The sequence below is a fragment of the Xenopus tropicalis genome, chromosome 3 (genome assembly GCF_000004195.4).
Source record: "Xenopus tropicalis strain Nigerian chromosome 3, UCB_Xtro_10.0, whole genome shotgun sequence".
Taxonomy (NCBI): domain Eukaryota; kingdom Metazoa; phylum Chordata; class Amphibia; order Anura; family Pipidae; genus Xenopus; species Xenopus tropicalis.
In genome coordinates, this window is record NC_030679.2 from 144,416,630 (window position 1) to 144,427,387 (window position 10,758).

Consider the following 10,758-nt stretch of genomic DNA (forward strand, 5'->3'; position numbering starts at 1 on the left):
CCTTTTCTCCTTTTTTCCAGCTGAAATGGCTGCCCCCGGGGCTACACAGCGGGGTATTTATATAAACTATAGTAGGGTTTCTGTAGCAAACACCCCAGCTGTACCGGTGCAGGAACGGCTGCCCCCGGGGCTACACAGCGGGGTATTTATATAAACTATAGTAGGGTTTCTGTAACAAACACCCCAGCTGTACCAGTGCAGGAATGGCTGCCCCCGGGGCTACACAGCGGGGTATTTATATAAACTATAGTAGGGTTTCTGTAGCAAACACCCCAGCTGTACCAGTGCAGGAATGGCTGCCCCCAGGGCTACACAGCGGGGTATTTATATAAACTATAGTAGGGTTTCTGTAGCAAACACCCCAGCTGTACCAGTGCAGGAATGGCTGCCCCCGGGGCTACACAGCGGGGTATTTATATAAACTATAGTAGGGTTTCTGTAGCAAACACCCCAGCTGTACCAGTGCAGGAATGGCTGCCCCCGGGGCTACACAGCGGGGTATTTATATAAACTATAGTAGGGTTTCTGTAGCAAACACCCCAGCTGTACCAGTGCAGGAATGGCTGCCCCCGGGGCTACACAGCGGGGTATTTATATAAACTATAGTAGGGTTTCTGTAGCAAACACCCCGGCTGTACCAGTGCAGGAAGGGCTGCCCCCGGGGCTACACAGCGGGGTATTTATATAAACTATAGTAGGGTTTCTGTAGCAAACACCCCAGCTGTACCAGTGCAGGAATGGCTGCCCCCGGGGCTACACAGCGGGGTATTTATATAAACTATAGTAGGGTTTCTGTAGCAAACACCCCAGCTGTACCAGTGCAGGAATGGCTGCCCCCGGGGCTACACAGCGGGGTATTTATATAAACTATAGTAGGGTTTCTGTAGCAAACACCCCAGCTGTACCAGTGCAGGAATGGCTGCCCCCGGGGCTACACAGTGGGGTATTTATATAAACTATAGTAGGGTTTCTGTAGCAAACACCCCAGCTGTACCAGTGCAGGAATGGCTGCCCCCGGGGCTACACAGCAGGGGTATTTATATAAACTATAGTAGGGTTTCTGTAGCAAACACCCCAGCTGTACCAGTGCAGGAATGGCTGCCCCCGGGGCTACACAGCGGGTATTTATATAAACTATAGTAGGGTTTCTGTAGCAAACACCCCAGCTGTACCAGTGCAGGAATGGCTGCCCCCGGGGCTACACAGCGGGGGTATTATATAAACTATAGTAGGGTTTCTGTAGCAAACACCCCAGCTGTACCAGTGCAGGAATGGGCTGCCCCCGGGGCTACACAGCGGGGTATTTATATAAACTATAGTAGGGTTTCTGTAGCAAACACCCCAGCTGTACCAGTGCAGGAATGGCTGCCCCCGGGGCTACACAGTGGGGTATTTATATAAACTATAGTAGGGTTTCTGTAGCAAACACCCCAGCTGTACCAGTGCAGGAATGGCTGCCCCCGGGGCTACACAGCGGGGTATTTATATAAACTATAGTAGGGTTTCTGTAGCAAACACCCCAGCTGTACCAGTGCAGGAATGGCTGCCCCCGGGGCTACACAGCGGGGGTATTTATATAAACTATAGTAGGGTTTCTGTAGCAAACACCCCAGCTGTACCAGTGCAGGAATGGCTGCCCCCGGGGCTACACAGCAGGGGTATTTATATAAACTATAGTAGGGTTTCTGTAGCAAACACCCCAGCTGTACCAGTGCAGGAATGGCTGCCCCCGGGGCTACACAGCGGGGTATTTATATAAACTATAGTAGGGTTTCTGTAGCAAACACCCCAGCTGTACCAGTGCAGGAATGGCTGCCCCCGGGGCTACACAGCGGGGTATTTATATAAACTATAGTAGGGTTTCTGTAGCAAACACCCCAGCTGTACCAGTGCAGGAATGGCTGCCCCCGGGGCTACACAGCGGGGGTATTTATATAAACTATAGTAGGGTTTCTGTAGCAAACACCCCAGCTGTACCAGTGCAGGAATGGCTGCCCCCGGGGCTACACAGCGGGGTATTTATATAAACTATAGTAGGGTTTCTGTAGCAAACACCCCAGCTGTACCAGTGCAGGAATGGCTGCCCCCGGGGCTACACAGCGGGGTATTTATATAAACAATAGTAGGGTTTCTGTAGCAAACACCCCAGCTGTACCGGTGCAGGAATGGCTGCCCCCGGGGCTACACAGCGGGGTATTTATATAAACTATAGTAGGGTTTCTGTAGCAAACACCCCAGCTGTACCAGTGCAGGAATGGCTGCCCCCGGGGCTACACAGCGGGGTATTTATATAAACAATAGTAGGGTTTCTGTAGCAAACACCCCAGCTGTACCGGTGCAGGAATGGCTGCCCCCGGGGCTACACAGCGGGGTATTTATATAAACTATAGTAGGGTTTCTGTAGCAAACACCCCAGCTGTACCAGTGCAGGAATGGCTGCCCCCGGGGCTACACAGCGGGGTATTTATATAAACTATAGTAGGGTTTCTGTAGCAAACACCCCAGCTGTACCAGTGCAGGAATGGCTGCCCCCGGGGCTACACAGCGGGGTATTTATATAAACAATAGTAGGGTTTCTGTAGCAAACACCCCAGCTGTACCAGTGCAGGAATGGCTGCCCCCGGGGCTACACAGCGGGGTATTTATATAAACTATAGTAGGGTTTCTGTAGCAAACACCCCAGCTGTACCAGTGCAGGAATGGCTGCCCCCGGGGCTACACAGCGGGGTATTTATATAAACTATAGTAGGGTTTCTGTAGCAAACACCCCAGCTGTACCAGTGCAGGAATGGCTGCCCCCGGGGCTACACAGCGGGGGTATTTATATAAACTATAGTAGGGTTTCTGTAGCAAACACCCCAGCTGTACCAGTGCAGGAATGGCTGCCCCCGGGGCTACACAGTGGGGTATTTATATAAACTATAGTAGGGTTTCTGTAGCAAACACCCCAGCTGTACCAGTGCAGGAATGGCTGCCCCCGGGGCTACACAGCGGGGTATTTATATAAACTATAGTAGGGTTTCTGTAGCAAACACCCCAGCTGTACCAGTGCAGGAATGGCTGCCCCCGGGGCTACACAGCGGGGGTATTTATATAAACTATAGTAGGGTTTCTGTAGCAAACACCCCAGCTGTACCAGTGCAGGAATGGCTGCCCCCGGGGCTACACAGCAGGGGTATTTATATAAACTATAGTAGGGTTTCTGTAGCAAACACCCCAGCTGTACCAGTGCAGGAATGGCTGCCCCCGGGGCTACACAGCGGGGTATTTATATAAACTATAGTAGGGTTTCTGTAGCAAACACCCCAGCTGTACCAGTGCAGGAATGGCTGCCCCCGGGGCTACACAGCGGGGTATTTATATAAACTATAGTAGGGTTTCTGTAGCAAACACCCCAGCTGTACCAGTGCAGGAATGGCTGCCCCCGGGGCTACACAGCGGGGTATTTATATAAACTATAGTAGGGTTTCTGTAGCAAACACCCCAGCTGTACCAGTGCAGGAATGGCTGCCCCCGGGGCTACACAGCGGGGTATTTATATAAACTATAGTAGGGTTTCTGTAGCAAACACCCCAGCTGTACCAGTGCAGGAATGGCTGCCCCCGGGGCTACACAGCGGGGTATTTATATAAACAATAGTAGGGTTTCTGTAGCAAACACCCCAGCTGTACCGGTGCAGGAATGGCTGCCCCCGGGGCTACACAGCGGGGTATTTATATAAACTATAGTAGGGTTTCTGTAGCAAACACCCCAGCTGTACCAGTGCAGGAATGGCTGCCCCCGGGGCTACACAGCGGGGTATTTATATAAACAATAGTAGGGTTTCTGTAGCAAACACCCCAGCTGTACCGGTGCAGGAATGGCTGCCCCCGGGGCTACACAGCGGGGTATTTATATAAACTATAGTAGGGTTTCTGTAGCAAACACCCCAGCTGTACCAGTGCAGGAATGGCTGCCCCCGGGGCTACACAGCGGGGTATTTATATAAACTATAGTAGGGTTTCTGTAGCAAACACCCCAGCTGTACCAGTGCAGGAATGGCTGCCCCCGGGGCTACACAGCGGGGTATTTATATAAACAATAGTAGGGTTTCTGTAGCAAACACCCCAGCTGTACCAGTGCAGGAATGGCTGCCCCCGGGGCTACACAGCGGGGTATTTATATAAACTATAGTAGGGTTTCTGTAGCAAACACCCCAGCTGTACCAGTGCAGGAATGGCAGAGCAGGAATGGCTTAATTTTTTGGTATTAGTATTCCTTTAATGGCTGATATGCTATGGGGACCTGAACCAAGTGTTTAAACATAAATAGGTAAGTTGTCCAAGAGTGAATTAGTGAATGCTGTTGGGAATAGGTTTCACACGGAATATGCCAAACCAAATAATTGCCCACAAAACACTTATCTGCACAGTGTGGGTTGTGGGGGCTGCAGGAAAGAAAATCAGTGAGGCAGGGAATACCAGTGTGTGGGTGCAGGTCAGGGACAGTCTTGGGAGGTGGGAGTGAGGGGTAATAATGAGGGAGCAAGTCAGGCAGTGGCCCTGGGCAGGTGAGAGAATAGCGGGGGAGATACTGGAAGTCACGGAAAGACAATGCTGTCGTTACTGAGAGCTTCAAAGCAAGAGAAATCTTAGAAGGAATTCCAGAAGGAACAGCCTGTGCCATACTGATGTAGTTATACAGAATAACAAGCCTCGCCGCTGCTTTGTATCCTCCATAACTGCAGGCAGATCAGTACCCGATCCGATCTTGTCACTCACATAGGGCTGTCACAGGGCCGGGGAGCCCCCCAAACAACTAATCTAGGGGTCCAGAATGAAGATTGAAGGCCTCCTATACCCAGTATAGGTAGCAGTGGGGTTGACGTCCTCCATGTCTGGCTGCTTCATGTGTGCTTTGTGTGTGTGTGCTGCTTGTCAGCATTCCCCGCTAGTGAGCCAGGGACAGGCCTAGTGAAGCAGCCAGCCATGGTGGCGTGGGGGTATTGTGGTTTGGCAGGGGGTGTCTTTAAAGGGTATCTAGACTTATTCCATTCTTGGCCGAATCATCGACTGGTCCCACCAGGTGGACTCTGAAATATGGATCACAATATAACTACAGGCAACCCAATAACCCCGCAATTAAAGCATTTCTTTTTTTTTTGTGGGACAGTATATATCTCTGTTGGGGGTTATTTCTGTATGACTGGGGGACAGTAACTCAGTTGGGGGTTATTACTGTATGACTGGGGGACAGTAACTCAGTTGGGGGTTATTACTGTATGACTGTGGGACAGTATATTACACAGTTGGGGGTTATTACTGTATGACTGTGGGACAGTATATTACGCAGTTGGGGGTTATTACTGTATGACTGGGGGACAGTATATAACTCTGTTGGGGGTTATTTCTGTATGACTGTGGGACAGTATATAACTCTGTTGGGGGTTATTTCTGTATGACTGTGGGACAGTATATATCTCTGTTGGGGGTTATTACTGAATGACTGGGGGACAGTATATAACTCGGTTGGGGGTTATTACTGTATGACTGGGGGACAGTATATAACTCAGTTGGGGGTTATTACTGTATGACTGTGGGACAGTATATAACTCTGTTGGGGGTTATTTCTGTATGACTGTGGGACAGTATATATCTCTGTTGGGGGTTATTACTGTATGACTGGGGGACAGTATATAACTCAGTTGGGGGTTATTACTGTATGACTGTGGGACAGTATATAACTCTGTTGGGGGTTATTTCTGTATGACTGTGGGACAGTATATATCTCTGTTGGGGGTTATTACTGAATGACTGGGGGACAGTATATAACTCGGTTGGGGGTTATTACTGTATGACTGTGGGACAGTATATACCTCAGTTGGGGGTTATTACTGAATGACTGGGGGACAGTATATAACTCGGTTGGGGGTTATTACTGAATGACTGTGGGACAGTATATAACTCAGTTGGGGGTTATTACTGTATGACTGTGGGACAGTATATATCTCTGTTGGGGGTTATTTCTGTATGACTGTGGGACAGTATATTACACAGTTGGGGGTTATTTCTGTATGACTGTGGGACAGTATATTACGCAGTTGGGGGTTATTACTGTATGACTGTGGGACAGTATATAACTCTGTTGGGGGTTATTACTGTATGACTGTGGGACAGTATATATCTCTGTTGGGGGTTATTACTGAATGACTGGGGGACAGTATATAACTCGGTTGGGGGTTATTACTGTATGACTGTGGGACAGTATATAACTCAGTTGGGGGTTATTACTGTATGACTGTGGGACAGTATATATCTCTGTTGGGGGTTATTACTGAATGACTGGGGGACAGTATATAACTCAGTTGGGGGTTATTACTGTATGACTGTGGGACACTATATAACTCAGTTGGGGGTTATTACTGTATGACTGTGGGACAGTATATATCTCTGTTGGGGGTTATTTCTGTATGACTGTGGGACAGTATATTACACAGTTGGGGGTTATTTCTGTATGACTGTGGGACAGTATATTACGCAGTTGGGGATTATTACTGTATGACTGTGGGACAGTATATATCTCTGTTGGGGGTTATTACTGTATGACTGTGGGACAGTATATTACACAGTTGGGGGTTATTTCTGTATGACTGTGGGACAGTATATTACGCAGTTGGGGATTATTACTGTATGACTGTGGGACAGTATATATCTCTGTTGGGGGTTATTACTGAATGACTGGGGGACAGTATATAACTCAGTTGGGGGTTATTACTGTATGACTGTGGGACAGTATATAACTCAGTTGGGGGTTATTACTGTATGACTGGGGGACAGTATATATCTCTGCTGGGGGTTATTTCTGTATGACTGTGGGACAGTATATAACTCAGTTGGGGGTTATTACTGTATGACTGGGGGACAGTATATAACTCAGTTGGGGGTTATTACTGTATGACTGTGGGACAGTATATTACACAGTTGGGGGTTATTACTGTATGACTGTGGGACAGTATATAACTCAGTTGGGGGTTAATATTATATGACTGGGGGACAGTAACTCAGTTGGGGGTTATTACTGTATGACTGGGGGACAGTATATAACTCAGTTGGGGGTTAATATTATATGACTGGGGGACAGTAACTCAGTTGGGGGTTATTACTGTATGACTGTGGGACAGTATATAACTCAGTTGGGGGTTATTACTGTATGACTGTGGGACAGTATATAACTCAGTTGGGGGTTATTACTGTATGACTGTGGGACAGTATATAACTCAGTTGGGGGTTAATATTATATGACTGGGGGACAGTAACTCAGTTGGGGGTTATTACTGTATGACTGTGGGACAGTATATAACTCAGTTGGGGGTTATTACTGTATGACTGTGGGACAGTATATAACTCAGTTGGGGGTTAATATTATATGACTGGGGGACAGTAACTCAGTTGGGGGTTAATATTATATGACTGTGGGACAGTAACTCAGTTGGGGGTTAATATTATATGACTGTGGGACAGTAACTCAGTTGGGGGTTAATATTATATGACTGGGGGACAGTAACTCAGTTGGGGGTTAATATTATATGACTGGGGGACAGTAACTCAGTTGGGAGTTAATATTATATGACTGGGGGAGAGTAACTCAGTTGGGGGTTAATATTATATGACTGGGGGACAGTAACTCAGTTGGGGGTTAATATTATATGACTGGGGGACAGTAACTCAGTTGGGGGTTAATATTATATGACTGGGGGACAGTAACTCAGTTGGGGGTTAATATTATATGACTGGGGGACAGTAACTCAGTTGGGGGTTAATATTATATGACTAGGGGACAGTAACACAGTTGGGGGTTAATATTATATGACTGTGGGACAGTAACTCGGTTGGGGGTTAATATTATATGACTGGGGGACAGTAACTCAGTTGGGGGTTAATATTATATGACTGGGGGACAGTAACTCAGTTGGGGGTTAATATTATATGACTAGGGGACAGTAACACAGTTGGGGGTTAATATTATATGACTGTGGACAGTAACTCGGTTGGGGGTTAATATTATATGACTGTGGGACAGTAACTCGGTTGGGGGTTATTACTGTATGACTAGGGGACAGTAACTCAGTTGGGGGTTAATATTATATGACTGGGGGACAGTAACTCAGTTGGGGGTTATTACTGTATGACTAGGGGACAGTAACTCAGTTGGGGGTTAATATTATATGACTGGGGGACAGTAACTCAGTTGGAGGTTATTACTGTATGACTGTGGGACAGTATATAACTCAGTTGGGGGTTAATATTATATGACTGGGGGACAGTAACTCAGTTGGGGGTTAATATTATATGACTGTGGGACAGTAACTCAGTTGGGGGTTAATATTATATGACTGTGGGACAGTAACTCAGTTGGGGGTTAATATTATATGACTAGGGGACAGTAACACAGTTGGGGGTTAATATTATATGACTGTGGGACAGTAACTCGGTTGGGGGTTATTACTGTATGACTAGGGACAGTAACTCAGTTGGGGGTTAATATTATATGACTGGGGGACAGTAACTCAGTTGGGGGTTATTACTGTATGACTGTGGGACAGTATATAACTCAGTTGGAGGTTATTACTGTATGACTGTGGGACAGTATATAACTCAGTTGGGGGTTATTACTGTATGACTGTGGGACAGTATATAACTCAGTTGGGGGTTAATATTATATGACTGGGGGGACAGTAACTCAGTTGGGGGTTAATATTATATGACTGTGGGACAGTAACTCAGTTGGGGGTTAATATTATATGACTGTGGGACAGTAACTCAGTTGGGGGTTAATATTATGACTGTGGGACAGTAACTCAGTTGGGGGTTAATATTATATGACTGGGGGACAGTAACTCAGTTGGGAGTTAATATTATATGACTGGGGGAGAGTAACTCAGTTGGGGGTTAATATTATATGACTGGGGGACAGTAACTCAGTTGGGGGTTAATATTATATGACTGGGGGACAGTAACTCAGTTGGGGTTAATATTATATGACTGGGGGACAGTAACTCAGTTGGGGGTTAATATTATATGACTGGGGGACAGTAACTCAGTTGGGGTTAATATTATATGACTAGGGACAGTAACACAGTTGGGGGTTAATATTATATGACTGTGGACAGTAACTCGGTTGGGGTTTATTACTGTATGACTAGGGGACAGTAACTCAGTTGGGGTTAATATTATATGACGGGGGACAGTAACTCAGTTGGGGTTATTACTGTATGACTGTGGGACAGTATTATAACTCAGTTGGGGGTTAATATTATATGACTGGGGGACAGTAACTCAGTTGGGGGTTAATATTATATGACTGTGGGACAGTAACTCAGTTGGGGGTTAATATTATATGACTGTGGGACAGTAACTCAGTTGGGGGTTAATATTATATGACTGGGGGACAGTAACTCAGTTGGGGGTTAATATTATATGACTGTGGGACAGTAACTCAGTTGGGGGTTAATATTATATGACTGCTGGGACAGTAACTCAGTTGGGGGTTAATTATTATGACTGTGGGACAGTAACTCAGTTGGGGGTTAATATCTATATGACTGTGGGACAGTAACTCAGTTGGGGTTAATATTATATGACTGTGGGACAGTAACTCAGTTGGGGTTAATATTATGACTGTGGGACAGTAACTCAGTTGGGGTTAATATTATATGACTGTGGGACAGTAACTCAGTTGGGGGTTAATATTATATGACTGGGGACAGTAACTCAGCTTGGGTAATATTATATGACTGGGGGACAGTAACATCAAGTTTGGCGGTTAATATATATGACTGGGGGACAGAACTCAGTTGGGGGTTATTATGATACTATACTCAGTTGGGGGTTAATATTATATGACTGCGGACAGTAACTCAGTTGGGGTTAATATTATAGACTTGTTGGGGTTAAATTATATGACTGTGGGACAGTAACTCAGCTTGGGGTTATTACTGTATGACTAGGGACAGTAACTCAGTTGGGTTATTACTGTATGACTGGGGACAGTAACTCAGTTGGGTATATTATATGACTAGGGGACAGTAACTCAGTTGGGGGTTATACGTATGGACTGGGGGACAGGAACTTCAGTTGGGGTTATTACTGTATGACTGGGGACAGTAACTCAGTTGGGGGTAAATATTATGATGACTGTGGCCGACAGTAACAGTTGGGGGTTATTACTGATGGACTAGGGACAGTAACTCAGTTGGGGGTTAATATTATATGACTAGGGGACAGTAACTCAGTTGGGGGTTAATATTATATGACTGGGGGACAGTAACACAGTTGGGGGTTAATATTATATGACTGGGGGACAGTAACTCGGTTGGGGCTGGTCTCTATAGCGCTCTGTTACCACAGTATAACAGTGACAGGGTTACTGCCCCACACTGGGGTATACTATACATTCGGGGGGGGGGGGGGGGGGCGGATAGGGGAAAGCGCAGCTATTAAGGCGGTTATGTGACCGAGCCGAGCAGTTGGCGGGATACACCGTTATGTGCCGGTGTGTGTGTGAGGGCTGCGCAGTTACATCACAGTCAATGTGTTATTATGTCACTGTATCACACACACACTCTCACACGTGTCCCCTCACACCGTTTCGCCCCTTCCCGCCCACCGGCCAATCGGCTTCCAGGGGGCGGGGCCGGCGGCTGGGGGCGGCCAATCGGCGCTAAGTGGGCCGGGCTTGCAGTGACAGCCTCACGTGGAACTCGGAGTGGAGAAGAGATCG